The sequence below is a fragment of the Theobroma cacao genome, chromosome 7 (assembly GCF_053813885.1).
Source record: "Theobroma cacao isolate CCN51 chromosome 7, ASM5381388v1, whole genome shotgun sequence".
Taxonomy (NCBI): Eukaryota; Viridiplantae; Streptophyta; class Magnoliopsida; order Malvales; family Malvaceae; genus Theobroma; species Theobroma cacao.
This window is the reverse complement of record NC_142645.1, coordinates 15,448,906-15,473,377: the sequence shown is the minus strand read 5'-3', so window position 1 is coordinate 15,473,377 and position 24,472 is coordinate 15,448,906. Positions and strand designations below refer to the sequence as shown.

The 24,472-nt window shown below is 32.1% G+C and overlaps 1 pseudogene; it reads right to left on the bottom strand.

The window, feature by feature from the left end:
* Positions 1–3,468: 3,468 nt before the first annotated feature.
* Positions 3,469–24,472, bottom strand: LOC148761737 (obg-like ATPase 1 pseudogene; annotated as a pseudogene).

The window sequence follows — 24,472 nt, the reverse complement described above, 5'->3', positions numbered from 1 at the left end:
GATGTTGAAGTGTGCAAGTAGGGAGTGCACACATGATGATGATATTGCATTGAACTGAGTGTGGCGGGATGGTATGCATGATGATGTATACATATATATATATATATATATGTTATAGGAAGTTTATGAAACTAATTGTGATTGTGTTGTATGTTCGCATTGTTAATTGCTCCCAAATTGCTTTTCATTTCAACAAGAAAATGGTTTTTGATATAACAAGACCCCATTTAACCAAATTGCTCTATTTCTCGTTGTAGCAAGATTCATTTTCACTGCAAGAAACTCTCGGGTTGAAGGGGTCACATTGGCCTGGTTCTCGCTGCAGCAAGATTTTCTCAGGTGGTTCCAAATTTTCTGGTGCAGTGCCTTCATTTTGATACAGATTTTGACCACTTTACTTTCAGAACAGAGCAAAGTGGTAAACGTAAAAATTGTTGCCTAGCCTAGCCTCTTAACTTTCTAATGGTTCAAAATTAATGTCAATTGGACTTCTGTAGTGGGAGATATGCAAACTAAGAATATTTCTCGCTGCAATAAGAAAATTGCTGTCATGCTTGCTACCTTGCTTGATTTTGACATATTTTTCACCCATTTAACTTCATGGATTGATCATGAGTTTTTGCAACACTATGAAGTTATTAATCAAGTTTGAAATGAGAGGTTTTTAGTAAGAAATTAAATCAATTGCATTGTTTTTCAAACAAGTGCATCATGATTTCCAAGTTCTCCTTATCGATTACTTGTTCCCTTCTTATGTTCACTCACTGAGTTTTATTCTCACATTTTTAAACTTCATGTTTTTAGATTTGGAGGCAGTTGGGACCTTGATTGAGTGTCCACATATGCTCATCTTCTTGATAGGTGCTATGCAATCTCAGTAGCAGTACTTTCACTTAAAGTCACTCCACTGACGGTTGAGAGTCTTTTGTCTGTGTACACGTATATGTAATGTAAACTACTAAGAGTCATGTTATAAATGAAGTATGTATATGTTGGATTGATGATGATGCCCTTATGAGACGACAATGAATGATAGTACTTTGAGATAATACAAATATGAATATTTGGTTGCTATAAAATATTACTGAAACATTCATCGTTGAGAATTACAACATATGGTTTTAAAGATGATGGATGGAATGAGGAACATGATCTCATAAAGAGGCTTGCTTAGGCCTAGTGGGTTATGCCCACTAAGCCCATGCGTCGATCATAGCCCATAATTTGGGCTGTGACAGTTCCGTTTATGACACAATTAGCCTTGCAGATTTGAAGAGATTATTTCTGATTGACAATAATAAGAGGCAGCTCCAATGGAGGCTGGATGATCACAACCTTCATAATGTGGACCTCAATAGTCCTCTTTAGTCAATTGGTGTTAAATACGGTAGTATGATAACAATTGTATGAGTTTTTATTTAATGTTTAAGCATATGCCTACACTCTAGAATAAGAGCATTTTATTGGCTCTAATCTACCATGTGTACTGTAATGGTTGAATAATTTGTATTTGAATCTCTTTGAATCTTAAATAATAATAATGTGCTTAAATCTCTTTGAGCGAGATTAATAGAGTCTTGAAATAAATTGCACCTCCCTTCATAATACAAGTTTATGTAGTAAAACAATATATAAATGATAGTTATAAAAGCAAAGCAAGTGTAAGTTTGAGAACCTGAATGCCTTAGTGAAAGAGGAGTCATAACCAATATTTTTTATCTAGATGTGATTGATCACTTTATTGAATCTATCATTTTTAATGAAATAAAAAATTTGACATACGTTTATCAAAAAGGATAGATTCGATCTAAGAAACAAAATTAGAGTTCAAGAGTAAGGTTACATACGAGGAAGGTATTAGCACCCTATGATACTCATGCAAAAAATTGTATCAAATAATCATGTGTTATATTTTTTTATCTAAATTAATAATCCTTGACTTTATCTTTGTTTTTATTTCCCTCCATGACCAATTATTCTTTTTTTTTCTCACAATTTTTATTTTCTCTTTTTTTAACCATTATTAAAGCTTGGAGATTTTTTTGTCTCAACCTAGTCCCAAGCCATAATTGATGCAAGGACCAAGTAAGCGGAGCCCACTTGATCCAAACAAGCCTTAGATAAAGACAAACAGAAACACTTAGTATCACATTATAATGTGAGAACTCGTCTCAACACATTCATATATATATATATATATATATATATATATATATATATATAAATTAATATTTGAAAGAAGGTAAAACAAAAATACTATAAATTAAGATTTTGTTTACCCGTGCTTATTTCTTTCACTTATATAAAATACTGTATATTCTTTCACTTATTTTATATATTTTTTGTACCTGACATTATTTTTTAATGTGAAAGAATTTCAAATTAGTGTCATTCTTAAAAATGACTTCTATAGAAGCTAATGTGACATCAAGTGGCGATAATAGCAAATGTATTTCAAGATTTTGTTGACTTCATATATGTAAGTTAATTATATTAGAAAAGGTTATCAAGTACTTTTTAAATTTAAAAAATAATTTATCATTCTTAATTAATTACAAAACTTTTGTATTTTTTTATTTTTAATCTTAATTTATTTCAATTTTTTTTTACGCATGCATGTATTTTCTTTAACTAATAAGTTGTTTTTTTATTAGAACATCTATTCGTTCCAACATCTTCTCTTATTGGGGTATGCAAAAATCGTTGTAATTATACTTGAATAAATCATTTTATTTTTTCCCTTAAATAATGATTTTTCTTGATAACAATTTAAAATAAAACAAAAAATATTAAAAAATAACTCACTTATTTTTTTTATAACTATTGTGCAACAATAGTGCAATTACCATGTAACAATAGTGCAATTACCGTGCAACAATACTGCAATTGGTTTGTTCGATGGCCAGTTTAACTAGTTACCGCATGTAACTAACAAACAAGTATTATACAGATTAAAAATAAATACTCTAATTGCTCTTTTGCTATACTCGTTTGCTATTCTTAATCAATTTAGCTGTTCTTCTTTAATGTTGTTAATCTTCTTATAATCGTTAAATTCAAAAACCCTTGCAAGCCTTTTTACAATAAAATCAAATAGTGAAAAATTATAGATTGCTTCAAGTAAGCAAAATAATCAAATAGTGAAAAATTAAGAAATAGATTTTCATAGCATCGTATTTATAAAAAAAAATTAACAAAAAACACGTATTAGACATTGGTCGATCAAAGATGAATTCACATTGGTTGGTATCCTTAAAAGGAAGAATCCATTGTAAGGATGAGATCATTAAAAATTTAGAAAACTATTTAATGATACCAATAGTCCCATTAAATTTGGAAAAAAAGCTTATATTGAATTTGAAAAATATTATGCCTCACCTTATCCTATGCCATAAGTTTATAGATGAATAACAAACAGCATCATCAGTTTTAACTCCTCTTTTTTTGAGTTGTAGAAAATTGTATGCCTCACTTCTTCCCTCCTCCAGAAACATTGAACTTGAAAAATATTATGTCTCTGTCTTGAACCACATACATTTTCCCATATTGTCAATATTTTCCAACAACCTTAATAGTTGACTCATTGCAAGCTCCTTCAAATCTTCAAATTTCATAACTTCAGCATAAATAAAATCCTTTTTAAAAATCAAAATGAATGGTTCCTATAGCTTGAAGAGCCTTTACCATCTAACTTGCCAACATTTCACCTCATCAATGCCTTGTTTTCGTCACAACACTTTTTTTCTCTTTCAAGTTCCACATCAACAAGGTTTCTCTTAAACATGCCACTAAATGGAATGATTGGTTCACCACCATGCTTTTGCATAAAGCGTGAATCTTTGGCAAGAACTTGATGTAAACTTTGTTAGTCATGTTAACCAAATAAAGAACGGGCTTGACACTAAGCAATTGAAAAGTATTTAATATCTTAGTATCAATTGCTTTCCAATCCCTTGGACAAACATCTATTCCATCTTAAGCTCATGCCATGACCTTTTGACAAAATTCAAGCTTTATTTTTAATTGCTTATCATTACTCTTCTTCATGCTCTTTTCAATATGCTCTATCTTCTTTACAATAAATTTAATGTCCTTTAACCGTAATTCTACACTAATAATCTCTAAATTCCTTACAAGACCCATAAAATCATCAACATGGATGATGTCTGAATCTTCAAATGCATGTAAAACATGAAAAATGCCATCAATTACATAGATGTGAGACAAGAAGCTAATGCCCAATCCTTGCCTTTGATGGGCACCTCTAACCAGTCAAATTATATGATGAATTTCTAAGAAAATTGAAACCTCATTTTTAGGCTTGTACAATTGGCACAACCCTCCAAAGCACTCATCCAAGACATTAACTCGGGCATCATTAGGCTCCATGGTATGATGGGAAAGTTCTCAGCAGGAATTGAATGCTTTATGAGGGTAGGGTAGAGTTGCCCACATTTTGTAATCCTATGATTCCGATCTTGAGGTGAGAAGAGAATCGGCTAAGGATAAGCCTCTTTGCTAATGCTTCCTTAGATTTAATTGCTTTTTTTTAATGTTGGAAATTCTCGTAGGGCCTAGTTACCTTATTAAAATTTTATTAATAAATGGAAAATAATTACATAAAAGAAAAGGACATAAACCTAACGTCAAGAATTACATAAGAGATGATAGAAAGAAGATCTATTAAAGGTACTACTTTCCTTGCATAATTTTTATGATTGCAAAGGATAAGTAATACTGCTTTAGTACAAAAACTAAATTCCAGAGATAAATGAAAAATTCCTAGTAGAAAAGCTACTTTCTTTGCATGTTTATCACAAATAAAAAGGAAAATAATATATCTCTATTACAAGAGTCTAAAAACATGAAAGAAATGAGGAGTACTACTCCTTTACAATTAATTAAATCTAACATAAGAAAGATTTAATCAATCTAAACTTAATATACCTATTAGAGTACCTTTGACAGTATGGAAAACTCAAAGACCTACATATGAATGACCCTAATTAGAGAGAAAATCTACTGCTTGATTCCCTTCTCAATGGATGTGAGTGATTCAAGGGATTTAAATGCTTTCAGAGCCATTGCAATTTGAATTTGTTTTTATTTTTGATTAAAACATATTATAGTTTATTGTTTGCATTTGGAAACATGAAGCGAAAACCATCAATTGACAAGCAAAGTCCATTTATAGTCACTCATGCTGTAAAGCCTGACCTTATAAAATACTCGTCATGACATACATGTGATGATGGCATGATTGCATGCCAGAAGAGTCTCGAAAAATTTACAAAAGTCGGTATTGTACCTAGAGGTACAACAAAGTTGATTTAATCATCGAACTAGATCAAATAGGAATTTTAAGGTGAGATTAAGAGCTTCACAGTCCATGGATGACTCAAAATGGTAATTCGGAGTTTGAGGATCAATTTGGAGTCAAATCGGAATTTTCACTATCTAGGGGCAAAATGGTCATTTGCCACCTAGGGACAAAGTGGGAATTTTAGAAAAGATTTTTTTGGCCCTATTTGACTTATTGGAGTATAATTTGAGTATCGTAGTATGATTTGAGGTTTAGAAGTAAAAAATTTTAATTTCGGTATAATTTGAAGTATAGGGGTAAAATGGTAATTTTACCACCACAGGGGCAAAATTATAATTTTCCACCACCAGGACATTTGTCCAGCACATGGTCTTCCTTTATCCTCATTTTTGACCTTTGACTAATCATGTTGTGGAGATAAAAAGTTTAAATTTTTAAAGTTTTAAAAATGGACCAATAAGAAAATACCATGTGTCAAGCTTCGGATATTTTATTATTTAACTTAAAAATCAGCATAAATCAGCCCATTACTCTCCAAATATTTGGCCAAGCAAGGAAGAGAGGGAAAGAAAGGAAGAACAAACCCTAGGTGAGGAATTTCAAGAGAAAAATGCGGAAAATCAAGGAAAACAAGTGAAAAAGGTAGGATTTTTCAACTTAAGCTTGAAATCTATTTTCCTTAAGTATTTCTCCTTATTTTCCATGCTTAAATTACATGTTTTTATGATGAATTATTGGCTGATCAAAATGGGTATGGAGAGAGAATGAAGTTAGATTAATTTGATTTTAAGTTATGTTAGTGTTTTTAGTTAGTTTAGCATATTTAGAAACAAAACAACAAGAAAAGAATTCATTTTCCTCCATTACCATTATTAGCCAAATTTTGTGGGGGAATATTGGCTGCTGATCTTGATGTTTATTTGAGGAATTATGATTAATAATGATGAATTATGAGCCTAGAAAAATAATGGAAATTTTCGGAGCAAAAATACGAATTTTTACCCACTAGGGGTATTTTCATAATTTGCTATCGGAACTGATAATTTGCACCACACTGAGGGACATTAAGTCAATATGGGTGCAATTGAGGTATAGAAACTGAAAAAAATTAATTTAGAGTTTAAACGGACGCGTATATCGATTTATCGGGTAAAAGATCGAAATAGGCAACACCGCGTTTAGGCAAATTTTAGACATTTTTGCATTCCATATCATGCATTAGTAGTCTAAATTAGTTTAATTTCAATTTGGTAGCAATGTAGTGAGTTTCTCAATTTTGTATTGTGTCAAGGTGGCGAGTCCTCCGATAAAGGCAAGGGAATTGCATCCGAGGACCAGTAGTCTGAGTATTTTGAGAATCGGCACTCTAGACATTGTGAGTAAACTTACTATCATTTTAATTATCTAGGGTGATTTTTAGATGATTTCATTAATTCTATGGAAAAATGGATTTAAAAAGGTAAATTTTCATATTTTATGAATAAAGGTGTTCCAATGAAATTAATTTATAAATTGTTTTGAAATTAATAGTGATTTTGAAAAATACAGTACACGAAGACTGTTAATTGTGGCAATTTGATTGTTTAAATTGATTGGCTTATGATAAATCGGGCATGATTGGCTAGTTGGCAATTGTATTGAAATACGAATTGTTTGGCTGCCTTGGAAGACTGCGAATTACAAAATTGCCATATCATGTTATTGAGTTTTATTGTATGGTGGATTATATATTAATTAATCACTGCAGTCGAGGTTTCTGTGGACCAACCTTTTAGAAGGGCATAGTAAACCCCATTATATTCTTACCTCGAACGGAGAGGCGCGTAGGGCATCTCCTGGGGTAAAGCTTAGGGTTCACTTCATGCCAAACCACCACGTGAGGGGGAACTCAACCAACGCCAAGGAACGACTATGTTTTCAAAACAAAAACATGATTTATGTGAAATGTGAATTTTAATAGCCTTGGCGGTCTCAGTAGGATGCCTTGGCCAAGGTGTCCCTGAGAATGGATTTATGGCACAAGCCTAGTTTTTATGAAATTCATAAGCCTCTTCACGTATTTTAAATGAAATGTATTCTAATGCTGTGACCCAGTTTACGATGATTTACTTTATTGTCTCCATGTACTCAACTCTAGATGTTTATGATGATGTCTATTTACTCATTGGGATTTTATAATCTCACCACCCTCATTTTCACCCATTTCAGGTTCAGTATAGACTGTAGATAGCTGATCTCATCGAGGACTACCGTTGGATCTGCATTTTCCAAACTATAGGTTCACAGTCCTTTTTACTTTTGTTTATTCGGGGGCCCTCTTGTTATTGTAAATTAAATTAATTATTTTGGCTTATTGTATTACAATATGTATAAATTTATTTAGCTTTTACGCTACAAAAATTATTTACATATAACTCTATAAATATTGTTTTATAAGAAAATAGAATATTTTACTTAATATTTCTTTTATTTTCTTCTTATATTCAAATAACCATAATTTCATTTTAAATGAAGATTTTAGACTTTTAAACTCATTTTGAATATCAATTATGTGTTTTGTACTTGTATATTACATTTTAGCTAGTTTTGAAATTTTTGAGAAAAATGACCAAAATTACCCCTGTGAGACAAAAAAAATTAATATTTTATTTGTTTTAAGTTGGAAATAGCTTAAAATCTTTTAGAACACGATATTTGACAATGGTTGCTCACAAGGGAAATGACAAACTAATAGTAAAGCCTTGTGGGGTTTCAGGTTGACATCCCGGGTAATGAGTGTCTACCGAGACACCGCAATGGTTGTCACGGGCTCGAAGGGAGTACCAGGTCGTGACACATGCCCTTGAAAGCCTAGTTAGTTGCTTTAAATGGCTTTATAATCATATAAATGATTTTAAAATTGAATTTTTCTCTTTTTTGGTTAAAATAGATAATAATTTGATGTTTGCATTAGGAAACGTGAAGAAAAAGCCATACATTGACAAGTAAAGTTTATTTATAGTCACTCATACCTTTAAAAGCCTTATTACTTGCTTTAAGTGGATTGATAACTCTTTAAATGATCTTAAATTGAATTTTTTTAACTATTTTGGTTAAAATAGATTGTAATTTGGTGTTTGCATCAAGAAACGTGAAGTGAAAACCATCCATTGACAAGAAAAGTATATTTATAGTCAATCATGCCTTCATAGGCCTTGTTACTTGCTTCAAGTGGACTTATAACTTTTTAAATGATTTTAAATTGAATTTTTTTTTGACATTTTGTAAGGTCTACAGCTTTCTACATAGCTTTAGAAACAATGGAGTAAAGTGTGGAGGCAGGTTTTAGGCTTCAGCTTTACAAGAAAAAAGGCTAGAAAAAAAAAAAGGCTTGTAGTTCTAGGTAATTTAAAACAACAATAATAATCATACAAGTATTTCTTGAAATTCAATTCTTACTCATAATTGCTCGTAACCATTGCCAAAATTATGATTACAGAACCACAAAACCAATATTACATGCCTTAGACTGACGACTTAACAAAAAAATTCAATAATAAACATCGTTTATCATATTATGGTGTGTTGAATGCTTCAAGAAGTAGTAGGTTTAATCCTGCACTCTTGTACCTCATCATTGGGCTCAAGAATTTTTTGTTGAATGCCTTGTTAGAAAATTTAGAAGAAGAAGAATAATTTGAGAACAAGGAAGAGTATGATTTTGAGGCGTGAATTTACACTTTCCTTAAGGTATTTTTTTCAACCTCTAGGATACAATAACGTACTTAAAACACTTATCAGAATTGTGAAATTGGTAGTGTAAGAACATTGTTTATATAATAAGCCAACGTATATGTCTTTCAATGGAAAGACTTGTATCCTTTTATAATATGACTCTTCAAATCGTATGAATAGACTTGTTTCTTTCATAATATAACTCTTCAAATAATGGTTTCTTCTCATAATACAACTATTCAATAATTATATCTAATAACCTTTTAAAAGTTATATTTTAATAAGGTAATTATTTATAATTCTTTAGTCACAACTTTTCCCAACATTAATAAACTATGCAACAATCCCCCACTAGTTTGAAATGTTGGTCATATATAATATTTATTTTTGCCTCACACAAAAAAATTACGCATACAAGAAGGTGTTGGTCCCAAGTAAATGAGCTAGAGGGGGGGTGAATAGCACTTTTTGGCTCTTTCAAAAATTATCTCTGAGTGTAGACAAATTCAAGACAAATAAAGGAAAGAAAATAAAACAAAATAGAATAAATAAGGCAGCAAGATTTAGAGTGGTTCGGTCCAAGACCTACATCCACTACCTTGATTATTCAACCAAGGATTTTCCCAACAATCCATTAAGAATCAGGTGAAATTCACAAGCTTTCACCAAGCTTTACAATGGCTTTTCAAGGCTCAGCTAAAACCTTTTACACTAGTTTTTCCCTGGCTAAACTAAAACCCAAACTGGTTTTTCAAAGGCTCAACCACAATCTACAATAATCAAGCTATCCCAAGCTTGAATAACCACTTAGAGTGACTTCCTCACTCTAAGAATACAAGAAGATTAGTAAAAGAAAGTACCTATGATCACTAGTTGATCTGAATGGTACAAGATTGAGTGCAAATACAAATGCAAAGAATAGGCGTTTAAGTGCAAACAAGTGCAGTGAAGATTTTCTGGTTTTTCAACTTTCTATAGCTCAAATCTCATTCAAGGCTTCTTAAAGATTATTTCTAATTGTTGGAAGACCTTTTTATATGTGGAGATGCAACTCTGATGATAGTTTGGCAGTTTTATGTCCGTTGGAAACAGTTGAGGATGAGCTCTAGCCGTTAATCTATCTTGTAGTGCTCTAGTTCAAATTGCAGACAGAGAGCTCTTAGTTGACTAGCATCTCTCCTGGTCGACTAAGTTGGTTCTGTTTTCTGGTCACAGATTTTGGTAAAGAGTACTTAGTCGACTGACTTGGTCGACTAAGTTGGTTCTGTTTCTCAAACTCTTCAGCCCACTATTTCTCCAATTTGAAACTTGGCCAACCAACATTCTTCCTTGTTTAACTAATGAGCTTCCTCCTTGTTAGGCAGTCATATCTCGTTATTTTTATCACTTTTTTCTTTTAATATTTACTTTAAAAGATTGATTTGTTAAATTAATGCATTAATTTCCTGCACACTTAAGTAAAGGCATTAGAGACAAATAAATGGGAATGTTTTATTATCATCAAAAACTAATGGAGCCAATAGAAGGTATCTCTAGATTTGAATCATCAATTAGCAAATGCATCTCTGAACCCTAACGAAGTAGAAGGTGTTCGCAGATTGAACCTTGACTTCTAGCATTATAATTGAATATACATAGCACATAATATTCATTTGTTTTTCTGTAAATGGTCATTCACTTTTAGCACCATAATGACCATGTGCTTATCCCATTCATAATAAACATTTACAAGAGAATCCCCCAAAATTTTCTTGTTGAAGTGGCACAACTCCTTATGTTTATGTAGGTGGAGTTTTCATTAATGGCCATATTGCTCAAGACATTTTTCTTTCCTTAATATAATATTCGAACTCCATTAAGAGTAAAAGCTCAACCTCTACAAGCAATGGATTGCACTATTTTCTAACATAATTTTAAGGAATGGATTCTAATAGTTCATCATAGACATATAACAATAACTTGTTTTTACCCATTGAACTTTGTAGTTAGTGGTTACAATTTAAAAGTTGGGTTCCCACTATTAATTTCTAATAGGGGTCTTAAACCCATTCCTTTTGTAGCACTACTTACCAAATCCTTTAGTAAACCTTTTGTTAGAGGATCTGCCAAATTACTTGTAGATTTAACATATGTTATGGTAATTACCCCCTTAGAGATTAATTCTCTAATATAATCATATCTTAAACTAATATGTCCTGATTTTCCATTATAGACATCATTATATGTTCTAGACATTGTAGCAGGACTATCACAATATAAGGAAATGGCTGGCATCAGTTGTGGCCACAACTCTATATCTAATAACAAATTTTTTAACCATTCCACTTTTTTTTTCTGTTGCAGCTAAAGCTATAAAACTCAGACTCCATTGCTGCATGTGAGATGCAAGTTTGTTTCTTAGATGCCCAACTAATGGCACCACCTCTTAGTGTAAAAATCCAACCTTAAATGGACTTATTATCATTTGCACAAGTAATCCAAGTTGCATCAAAATATCCTTCTAATACTCTTGGATAATCTAAATAATGTAAGCCAAATTTACAGTTCTTTTAAGATATCCAAGAACTCTCCTAATGGCTTTCCAATGAATTTTACTAGGCTTACTTGTATATCTTGATAATTTACAGACTATAAATGCAATATCTGGCCTAGTGCAATGCATAGCATACATAATACTTCCAATAGCACTAGCATATTCAAGTTGTGCAATTACTTAGCCACCATTCTCATGCATTTTTTTACTTGAGTCACATGGAGTGCTAAATTCTTTTATATTAAGATGTTTAAATTTATTGATTAATTTCTAAATATAATGACATTGATTAATAGCAGAACCATTATTATGTTTCTGAACTTCAATACCCAAAATGGCATCAACCTTATTCAAATCCTTCATTTTAAATACAAAGGTTAAATATTTCTTTGTTTCATTTATGCCGATCATGTTATTGCTAAATATTGGAATGTCATCAACATAAAGACATATTACTACTCCATAATATTTGGTAAATTTTGAGTAAACAAACTTGTTAGCCCCATTATGTTTAAAACCATAGGACAATATGGATGAGTTAAAATTTTCATGCCATTGCTTGGGAGCTTGTTGTAGCCCATAAAGTGATTTAACCAATTTCCAAAGCTTTTTCGCATTTTCAGGAAGTATAAACCCTTTTGGTTGTTCCATATATACTTCCTCATTCAAATCACTATTTAAAAAGGTTATTTTAACATTCATTTGATGTGTATGTAACTTATAGATCGAAGTAATGCTATAACTATTCTAATGGATTTTATTCTAGCTATGGAAGCATATGTATCAAAATAGTATATGCCTTCCTTTTGTTTGAAACCTTTAGCAACTAATCTTGCTTTAAAGGTTTGTACAAAACTATCGGTATTATATTTTCTTTCTAAACACCCATTTACATCCAATTGGTTTAGAACCTGAAGGTAAATCAACTAAGACTCATGTGTTATTAGACATTATTGAGTCCATTTCATCATCTACAGCTTCTTTCCAAAAGGTTGCATCTCTTGAAGACATTGCTTCACTAAAGATTTTGGGGTCTTCATCTACACTTAGTACAATTGGTGTTTTATTTAGTATATTGGTTCTATCTCCATCAATTAGAAAAATAATTGAATCTGAAGAAACATAATCAGAATCTAAATATTTCTCTTTTCTCAATCTTTGACTTTTTCTTGGCTCAATAAATTCATTAATTTCTTTTCTTTTTTCAGAGCCAATTCAATTTGCTTTTCTTTTTCAAAATTAACAAAATTATAAATAAATTTATTTTTAAACAAATTAACATGTATAGATTCAACTATAACATTATAATTTTAATCAAGTAATTTATATGCTTTTGAATTTTGTGCATAACCAACAAAAATACTTTTGATGCCTCTAGGTCCTAATTTTGTCTTATGAAGATCTGTGACTTTATGATAAGCTATACACCCCCACACTTTAAAATAATTCAAATTTGGTTTTCTGCCATTATTCCATAATTTATATGGTGTCACAAATAATTTCTTTAAAGGAACTTTATTACTTATATGACATGCTATCAATAGTGCTTCTCCCTAAAGATTAAAAAGAGCTTTCACCTTTAACAACATACTATTTACCATATCTGCTAATGTTTTATTTTTTCTTTCGACTAATCCATTATGTTGGGGTGCAAAAGGAGTTGTTCTTTGATGAATTATTCTATTTTCTTTACAAAATAGAGAAAACAAGTCTAGAAAATATTCTTCTCCTCTATCACTTTGAAGAATTTTAATCTTCTTTTCTTTTTGATTTTCAACAGCAGTTTTAAATTCCTTGAATTTGTCAAATGCTTCATCTTTTGATTTCATTAAATAAACATGAGTGAAGCAAGAGTAATCATCAATGAATGTTATAAAATACCTTTTCCCTCCCATTGTTAGTAAACCATTTAGTTTACAAATATCATGTAACGACCTCTCCTCGATCGCTACTGACGTCCAAGACCTTCAAGAGAACCTGCCGGGTCTCAAACTAGCCTTATTAGAAATTCCCATTAATTCACTATACTCGTTCACCAATCCATATTATTGCTTTAAACCATACACTCTTGTGACATGATTTGAACAATAGGCATAATAAATCAATTTGACCTTTAATCCATATGATCATGTGTAAATACATCATAGTCTGAAATCTCCAATTGAATATTTATATTGAGACTAGTATTCATTTACAAAAGAAAGACAAATTACAATGACTCTACCTCTAGCAACAGAGCGACTCAGAATAAGATGTTGTGAGATGCCTTTATTTATCTGCGGTGGACAATGATTGTTGATGAATGCACGCTAGGCCGATCACGATATGCAAAAGGGAAATAAGGGGGTAAGTCTCACAAACTCAGTGATCATCAACTTCGTGAGCAGGACGTAGATGGGAAACAAGTTACAAACAAAAAATTTGAATATTAAAAATGGAAGAATATATTTAAACGAATCAGTTCAAAAAGGTAATTTGCTCTTTACATGTAAAACCATAAATTTTAATGCAAGATAATCATTTAAATCAAGTATCAAACCAATTCATGTAAAGATCTCTGCCGTTGAAATCATTTAACAACTTGCTTAAAGCAAATCAGTATAGTCACGTATGCTCCTGTAAAATCCAACATTAACAAAGCTTATATGCAAATTCATAAATTACCTCGTATGCGAGGAGTTAAAGCCAATGTCATCATATAAGGAGAGAAGCTGCGAGAAAATCATTATTTCTCACCATGTGAAAAACTACGTACATGAAAACCTCATAGAGATATCACTCTCAAGTAGGTAATAGTAATCACTCGTGGACCCACTTCCATGTAATAACAATCCGAGAGCACCGCTCCACCGGATTCCCATAGCCATGGCAATCTAGACAATGTTGGCTGACATCAGAGAAATCAAGCAGTCGCAACTGCATATATCACTTGTGGCCTAACCACATATACATATCATAGACCATGGCCCCAGCCACGTCTAACAGCCCGTTAATGACTCAAAAGTTCTCTATTTAGAGCTCACTTGTGCACAGGGGTCACACTTTTCTGATGTGACATCCAACCTACTCTTGAATTTCCCGATTTGATAAAACCATTTAAAAGCAAATTGGGTTCTCAAAAACTAATTTCAAATCCATTTCAAAAGTACCAATCATGGTAACACGATAAAACCTATTTTTGTAAGACTTTGCAATGTAAAACCTTTGCAATGAAATTTAAATATCAAGTCAACATGGTGAATATATGTAATTTGTTCACGAATGCACATCACAAAAATCAATAAGGCACACTTTGATATAAATTGTGGTAAAAAGCTTGTTTCCTGATTTTCAAAACCTTTTACATATATAACTTAATATATATATATATATATATATATAGCCAAAACAATTTCAAACATTATTGCATCCACAATTGCCTAGCATTTTTACCAGCTCATGCTTTCCATAATAACAGTTTGTAAATCTCTCCAAACCAAGTATACAAATCACTTATTAATTTCTAACAACACATGCTTTCCACAATGGCATTAAATAAATCATTGATAAATTACTTTACGTATAATATTGAATCTTTTGAAATAGACACCCTCTACTTACTTTTCAATGGCAGGATATCACTTTGCCACTTATCTGGTTACGTTTTCTCCTTTAGTTAATCACCACGGTGTTCCTTTTCCACTTGCACACTTCCTAGCAATAAACCAAGCTTAATATTCTTAGTGTTTATCATTCCCATTTTTCTTCCTTATTCAAACATTAATCATCATTTTAATAACTTACATCATGCTAGAATCATCATTCTTTCTCACTTAATCTTTACATATTCATGTATGTTTTGACATATTTTTACTAAGGGAATTCATATCTCTTACTTGCATAATTCTTTACGTTATGTGTACCGGCAACTTATTTATATTATTAAGTGCCCATTTCAACCTTCCCAAGCAATTTTAATCCAAATCCATCTTATCTTTTCATAACATTAACCATATATATGGCAGCAACAATCATTCCCATTTTACTTAATTATTTTCAAGTTTACATGCATCATTATCTATCTAACTTTCAATGCTTTATTTCTCAATCCACCATTCATATTATTCCTCCTTACCCTTTCAAAAAACATACCAAGCAAACTTAATATTCCTAACTAGCTCATATTTCTCTCAACAACCAAATGCACTTTTAACATGCTACCACTAAGCACAGCATCAATTTCCATTCATGTTATATCAACATTCTTAACATTTTAAATCTTTCACAACTACACATATCCACAAATTTAATTCTTTTCAAGCTTTCAACTAGCATAATTGTTTCCTAACCATACTCAAAGCATCACATAATCATTTCACATTGCATGCCTTATCTTTGTGATGGATTCGGCCTTGCATGCAACCTCAATATGTCAAGCCCTACTCTATTATATACTTGTCATGTCATTCATGTGCTTGATAGAATGTTTGCATAAGTGAATGTATCGAAAAATTGTTAAAAATCGGTATTGTACCTAGTGGTACAATTAGGTTGATTAAAGCCTCGAACTAGGCCAAATAAAGATTTTACAATGTATTTGAGAGTTATTGAATCTTAGAATGTCTTATTATGATGATTCGAAATTCGAAGATTGATTTGGAGTTAATTCGAGAATTTTCATAACGTAGGGGCAAAATGGTTATTTTGCCACCTAAGGGTAAAATTGGAATGTTGGATGATATTTTGACTAAATTTGATTAATTAGAGCATTATTTGAATTTGAGAAGTGAAAATTTTCAATTTTGACATTTTTTCAAACATAAGGGTAAAACGATCATTTTAAGTATCCATGAGGATGAAATTGTAAATTTTGGAATTTTACACCACCATGACACTTGTCAAACCCATGAATTTCACCCATTATTTTTTTAAGTGAGAGATTATATGTGGTGGGAATGAAATGCTTAATACTTAAGTTTTTAAACATGGACCAATTAAAAGGTGACAAGTGTCAAGCTTTAATATATTTTAATTGCCCATATAAACTCACTTAAAACCCTCACATTCACACTCTTATGGCCGGCCAAGCAAAGGGAACAAAGAGAAAAAGAGAAGAACAAACCCTAGGAAGGAAAAATTCAAGAGAAATTGTTGGATTTCAAGGAATCAAGCAAGTAAAGGTAAGATTTTTATTTTAGCTTGTGATCTACCTTTCCCATGCATTCTTTTTCATTCTCCATGGCTGAAATTCAAGTTTTCAAGAGGGAACCTTTGCTAGCCAAATCTAGAGAGAGAAGTTTTGGTGATGAATTTTGCTAGATTTCATAATATCTTAGTGTTTTTAGTTATTTTGTGATGTTTGGAAGGAAAAACAAGCAAGAAAATCACATGTTCTTCAACCACCCTCATTTGGCCGAATTTTATATATGGCATGTTGATGATGGATTTGGTTGTATTTCATGTTATTTAGCTCGTAATTGATGATTTATGATATCGGATATTGAAATCGGAATGAATTTCGATTCTGGTGAATTAAGTTACAATTAAGCTCATTGAGGTACTTTGGTGTATTTGGAATATTGGAAGTGTAATGAAGATATTTGGAGTTGAATTGGATGTTTTGGCTAATTAAACAAGGCATAGTGCGAGTTAGGTCGAATGCCAATTCAGTCCGATCATAATTGAGCCCATGTAGAACACCGTCTTTAAGTGATTATTCGGACAATTCTCATTCAATGTCATGCATTCATATAGAGCCTGAAATAGTTTTATAACAGTTTAGCATAAATATATTGAATTACATGTCATGTATTACGTATAGGTGGGGAGCCCTCTAATAAGGATAAAGATATTGTGCTCGAGGACCAAGAATAAGAGTACTCCAAACTCTTGCTATTGTGAGTAATCAGATGTTCATCTTAATTATCTAAAGTGGTTTATACTTGTTTTAAGATTTTAAGAATAAGGCACTTAATTTGCAAATTATTATGTTTTACGTATTAAATGTTGGTTAAATGAATGAGATTTATAAATTATTTTGAAACTAAATGTTGATTTTTGAAATAGAGTAAGTGGAGGCTATACATTCATATTATATATATATATACATGATTTGAATTGATGGCTTATGAAATTGTGGTAGCATGAATGGCTGAAATTGTGGTTTTGTGAATTATATAAATTGTTTTGTCTTACATTGACAAGTTGGATAGTATTATATTAGCCATGTTATACTGCCGAAATTTTATTGATTTGGTGGGTTATGTATTTAGCTTACTGTAGTGGGCGGGTTTCAGTGGACCAGCCTATTAGAGGGGCACGGTAAACCCTGTTATATTTTACCTTAGTATGAGAGGCGCAGAGGGTATCTCTTAAGGTACGTTTAGAGTTCACTTCACGCCAAACCACCACGTGAGGATGAAACTCAATCAACGTCAAGGAATGGCTATATTTTAAAAGTAAAAACATGTTTTATGGGTATATGTCATTTTAACATCCTTGGCGGACTCGGTTGGATGCCTGGGCCAAGGTGTCACCAAGTATGAGTTTTGGCACAAGCCAAGTTTTTAAGAGAATCATCGAGTATGGAGTTGCATCCTGAGAAATCGAAGGTCTACAATCTTGTATATTTTCGGTTATATTGGGGCCCACATGTCATTGTAGAATATTTTGTATACCTAGCTACGTGTGCCACTGTATGTATGAATATTTTTTACTTTTACGCTACCAAAATTATTTACGCAGAGTTCTATAAATATTGTTTTATAAGAAAATGGAATATTTTATTTAATATTTTTATTTAGTTTGATTAGCCAAAATTTTATTTTAAATGGATGATTTAGATTACTAAAATTATTTTTAGATAAGAAATGTATATTTTTCGATTGTATGTTGTATTTTCACCAAGTTTCAAAATTTTTGAGTAAAAATGACCAAAATACCCCTGTGTGGCAAAAATTACTTTTGTTTGTTTTTTATTTAAAAATAGTGTATATTCTCTTAAAACATGATATTTAGTAACTGTTGCTCACAGGGAAGACATAAAATTGATGCAAGAGCCTTGCGAGGTTTCGGTTGACATTCTGGGTAATGAATATCTATCGAGACATCGCGGCGGTTGTCACGGGCTCGAAGGGAGTACCGGGTCGTGACACAATATCCTTCCAATGCTCCAATCACCAAGCTACCAACATGATTCACAAGTTATTTCTTCAAAGATCTTACCAACAGTGGCTTAAAACAAAATATTATGCTTACCACTTCTCTTTCACTTTGAATCCACCATGCATCCATGGTTTTGGTAGCTTGCATGTCACCAAATCTTCTCCAATCATGCCAATCTTTGTTGCCACAAAACACTTCTTATAGTTACCAATCCATTTTCAAAGATTATTTAAGCTAAAACCAAAATCCTTACCTTATTTCCCTTAAATCTTGAAACCCACTTGATATTTCTTCAAATATCCTTGAATCACTCTTTAAAACATATGTGAATATGTACCTTTGAGATTCTAAGTATCAAAGTATGGGTGAAATGGAAGAAAAAGGCAAGAAACCTTTCCTTTCTCCCACAGTTTTCCTTTGAACCCTCACAACCCAAGCCTTCCACTTTTCTCTCTTTTTCTTCTCTTGGGTAGAACTCCTCAAGCTTGCTCTTCTCTCCTTTCTTCTCTTAATGGCTGGCCCTCTCTCAACTTCTCAAAGGTAGTTCACTATTCTCTCATTTACTCTCTCAAAGGCACTGTTTTTGCCTAAGTTTCCAAGCTATTTTCCTTTTCTTTTCTCTTTCTTTTACTTATTTACTTGGCCACCCTCATGAACCAATCCAAAACATGCATTCTTATTCTTCTTATTTCATTTGGCCACCTTTTGAAACCAATCACAACACATGCACCAATTCACCTTTTATTTTCATTTGGTCATTTTGCCAACTAATGGGTTTTCATACATTAATTTCCTTACTTCCACATTGGTTAAATATCCACTCTTCATTATCCTTCCATTCTTTAATTCATTTCCATTTAATCCCACCTTATTTGTACCCAATGGTTTTTCATGCATTCTCCCAACTTATTTCTCATTTGGCCACCTAATGCACTAATCTCCTTACATGCAAATTGATTTAAGCTTATTTTTCTTTTTACTTCACATGGTGGGGATCCCACATGTTCCCCACTAACTTTCTCCTTGCATTCATATTTTTGCATGTAATAGTGAATTTACATGCATATTCCACTCTCCCACACAATCTAATTTTCCTTGGTTAGTTAATTTCCATTTAGCTTCAAGTATTGTAATTGCACGTAAGTCCTCAACTTTTCCTTATTTACCATTCGACCCTCCGTACTTTTCATCCTTTACAATTTTGTCCTTCATTCATTTCTTTTAATTTCAATTTCTTTTTCTCTTTCTTCCCTTACACATGTACAAATAAAATATAAAATTTGCTCTTCACCAAGGCATCACCATAATATTTGAATGTATACGTACCTACTCTGCCTTTATTACATAAGGCACAGGGGCCCCACTTACATCATTTTTCTTCGAAATTCTTTCATTCTTTTTTTCCCCCACTTACATTAACCATATGATCTTCCTTTATGACTAATTTCAACAACAGATAAAATATTAATACTTTAATTTTTTATTAATAAAATATTATTTTATTTTAAATTTCTCCACTTGTCTCCTTGGGTCCCAAAGTGCCTCATTTTGCCTTAGTTCACTTCCAAATCATCTTCTAACTCGCTAACTCATTATTGATAAAAATATTATTATTTAATTATTATTTTCACATGTACGAAAATATTTTATTCTAAAATATTCCCTTCACCCATCACCACTCTTTAGCACTCAATTTTTACATCAATTGACCCTTCGTCTTGTCGATAAGATCTTATTGGCTCCTATAAGTGGGTACAGGGTGTTACATATCAAAATGTACAAGTTCTAATAATTCTGATTTTCTTTCAACTTTTGGAAAAGGTTTCTTTGTCATTTTTGCCTCAACACAAATTTCATATTTTTCAAAACTATCTTTTTGACATGAAATATAGTCATGTTTTGACATAAATTGTCACGACCCGGTACTCTCATCGAACCCATAACAATCGTCGCGATGTCTCGATTGACACTCATTACATGGAATGCCAACCGAAACCTCGCAAGGCTTTCACATCAGTTTTACTTCTCCCCTGTGAGCAACAGTTATTAAATACCATGTTTAAAGAAATATAGACTAATTTCAAATAAAAAACAATCAAAAAGTAATTTTTACTACACACGGGTATTTTGATCATTTTACCGAAAATTTTCAAACCTTGGTAAAAATATGATATATGAGTAATAAGCATCCATTTCATGTCTAAAAATAAGTTTCGTTGTCTAATTCATCAATTTAAAGTGAAATTATAGCCAATCAAATTAAATAAAATATTCATTTTCTTATAAAACAATATTTATAAAACTCTGCGCAAATAATTTTTATAGCGAAAAGCAAAATAAATTCTTATATATAATAGCACACTAAACTAAGTATACGAAAATATTCTATAATAACATGTGGGCCCCAAAATAACCGAAAATATACGAGACTGTAGACCTTCGATTTCTAAGGATGCAAATCCAAAAACAACCCTCGACAAAATCGGCTATCTACAGACTATCTTGAGCCTGAAATTGATAAAACGAAGGGGTGAGTTTTACAAACCTAGTGAGTAAGCAAAATTCATCTATAACATCTAAAGCGGAGTAAATGGAGACAGTTAAATCATCCCATCATAATATAGTTCATAACATTCAAAACTCATTTCAATTCCTATAAAACAATTACATTTCATCAAAATAATCAACAAGGCTTATGATTCTCTTAAAAACTTGGCTTGTGCCAAAACTCATACTTGGGGACACCTTGGCCCGTGCATCCAACTGAGTCCGCCAAGGATGTTAAAACGACATATACCCATAAAACATGTCTTTACTTTTAAAATATAGCCATTCATTAGCGTTGGCTGAGTTTCATCCTCACGTGGTGGGTCGGCGTGAAGTGAACTCTAAACTTACCTTAGGAGATACCCTCCGCGCCTCTCATACTAAGGTAAAATATAACAGGGTTTACCGTGCCCCTCTAATAGGCTGGTCCACTGAAACCTGCCCACTGCAGTAAGCTAAATACATAACCCACCAAATCAATAAAATTTCAGCAACATAACATGGCTAATATAGTACTATCCAACCTGTCAATGTAAGACGAAACAATTTATATAATTCACAAAACCACAATTTCAGCCATTCATGCTACCACAATTTCATAAGCCATCAATTCAAATCATGTATATATATATATAATACGAATGTATAGCCTCCACTTACTCTATTTTGAAACTCAACATTTAGTTTTAGAATAATTTATAAATCTCATTCATTTAACCAGCATTTAAAATGTAAAACATAATAATTTGCAAATTAAGTGCCTTATTCTTTAAAATCTTAAAACAATTATAAACCACTTTAGATAATTAAGATGAACATCTGATTACTCATAATAGCAGGAGTTTACAAGGGTAGGAGTACTCCTATTCTCGGTCCTCGGGCACAATATCTTTACCCTTATCAGAGGGCTCACCACTTATACATAATACACGACACGTAATTCAATATATTTGTGCCAAATTGTTATAAAACTATTTCAGGCTCTATATGAATGCATGAAATTGAATGAGAAATGTTCGGATAGTCACTTTAAAACGGTGTTCTACGTAGGTTCAATTGTGATCGAAAGGAATTTGTATTTGACCTAATTCGAACTATACACCTTTGATTTAACTAAAACATCCGATTCAACTCCAACTATATTCATTACACTTCCAATAATCTAATACACCAAAGCATTACAATGAACTTGATTTTTGACTAACTTCACCATTTTTCGAAATTCATTCTGATTTCGAACTAACATACTAATCAATGTCTACACAGTCTTGTAAATCCATATACATCATTAGGAATCAAATCCAAGTCCATTTACTATGATTTTCTCAATTTCCATCAAGCCATTTTCTAAAGGAACTATACTTTTCAATAACCAGTTTCGATATCCAACATCATAATTCATCAATTCCTAGCTAAATAATATGAATTACAATCAAATCCATCATCAACATGCCCTATAGAAAATTCGGCCAAATGATGGTGGTTGAAGAACAGGTGATTTTCTTGCTTGTTTTTCTTTCCAAACATCACAAAATGACTAAAAACACTAGGATATTATGAAATCTAGCAAAATTCATCACCAAAACTTCTCTATCTAGGTTTGGCCAGCAAAGGTTCCCTCTTGAAAACTTGAATTTCAGCCATGGAGAATGAAAAAGAATGCATGGGAAAGGTAGATCACAAGCTAAAATAAAAAAATCTTACCTTTACTTGCTTGATTCCTTGAAATCCAACAATTTCTCTTGAATTTTTCCTTCCTAGGGTTTGTTCTACTCTTTTTCTCTTTGTTCCCTTACTTGGCCGGCCATAAGAGTGTGAATGTGAAGGTTTTAAGTTAGTTTATATATGTAATTAAAATAATATTGAAGCTTGACACTTGTCACTTTTTAATTGGTCCATGTTTAAAAACTTAATAACTAAGCATTTCATTCCCACCACATATAATCTCTCACTTAAAAAAAATAATGGGTGAAATTCATGGGTTTGACAAGTGTCATGGTGGTGTAAAATTTCAAATTTCCAATTTCGTCCTCATGAACACTTAAAATGACTGTTTTTCCCCTATGTTTAGAAAAATGTCGAAATTGAAATTTTTCACTTCTCAAATTCAAATAATACTCTAATTAATCAAATTTAGTCAAAATATAATCCAACATTCCAGTTTTGCCCTTGGGTGGCAAAATGACCATTTTGCCCCTACGTTATGAAAATTCCCAAATTAACTCCAAATCAATTGTCGAACTCCGAATCATCATATTAAGACATTTTAAGATTCAATAACTCTCAAATACATCGTAAAATCTTTATTTGGCCTAGTTCGAGGCTTTAATTAACTTAATTGTACCACTAGGTACAATACCGACTTTTAACGATTTTTCGATACATTCACTTATGCAAACATTCTATCAAGCACATGAATGACATGACAAGTATATAATAGAGTAGGGCTTGATAGTACTACCCCCCTTTAAAATAAAATTTTGACCTCAAAATTTCACTTATTGGACTCGAAGAAAAGATACTGGTATTGGTTTCTCATCTGGTGCTCAACTTCCCACGTCATCTCCTCCATCTGAGCATTTTTCCATAACACCTTAACCATTGGAATGTTTTTATTCCTTAACACTCAATCTTTTCGGTCTAAAATACGTACAAGTTGCACCTCAAACTTTAAATCTTCTTGCAACTCAATCGGAGGTGCCTCAAGGATATGGAAGGGATCAGGTACATACTTCTTCAACATCGAGACGTGGAAGACATTGTGAATCCGATCCAACTCCAAGGGTAATTCTAGTCTATATGCCACTGGCCCAATCCTTTCAATAATACGAAAGGGTCCAATGTATCTCAAATTGAGCTTTCCTCACTTTGCGAACCGGATCACACATTTCATTATCCAACAAGATACCACAATCTATCACAATAATATAATCAAATAAGACTTAATACCTCAAAGTATTCAAATCATTACCTTTCCAAGGAGAGAACTTAAGAAAAACCCTATCATCAACTCTAAATTTCAAATCTTTTCTCCATCTATCCGAGTAACTTTTCTGCCTGTCTTGAGCTGTCTTTAATCGCTATCGGATAACCTTGATCTTGTCATTAGTCAAATCAATCAATTCTACATTAAACAATTTCCTCTCACCCATTTCATCCCAACAGAGTGGAGCTCGACACTGTCTCCCATATAGAGCCTCGTATGGTGCCAT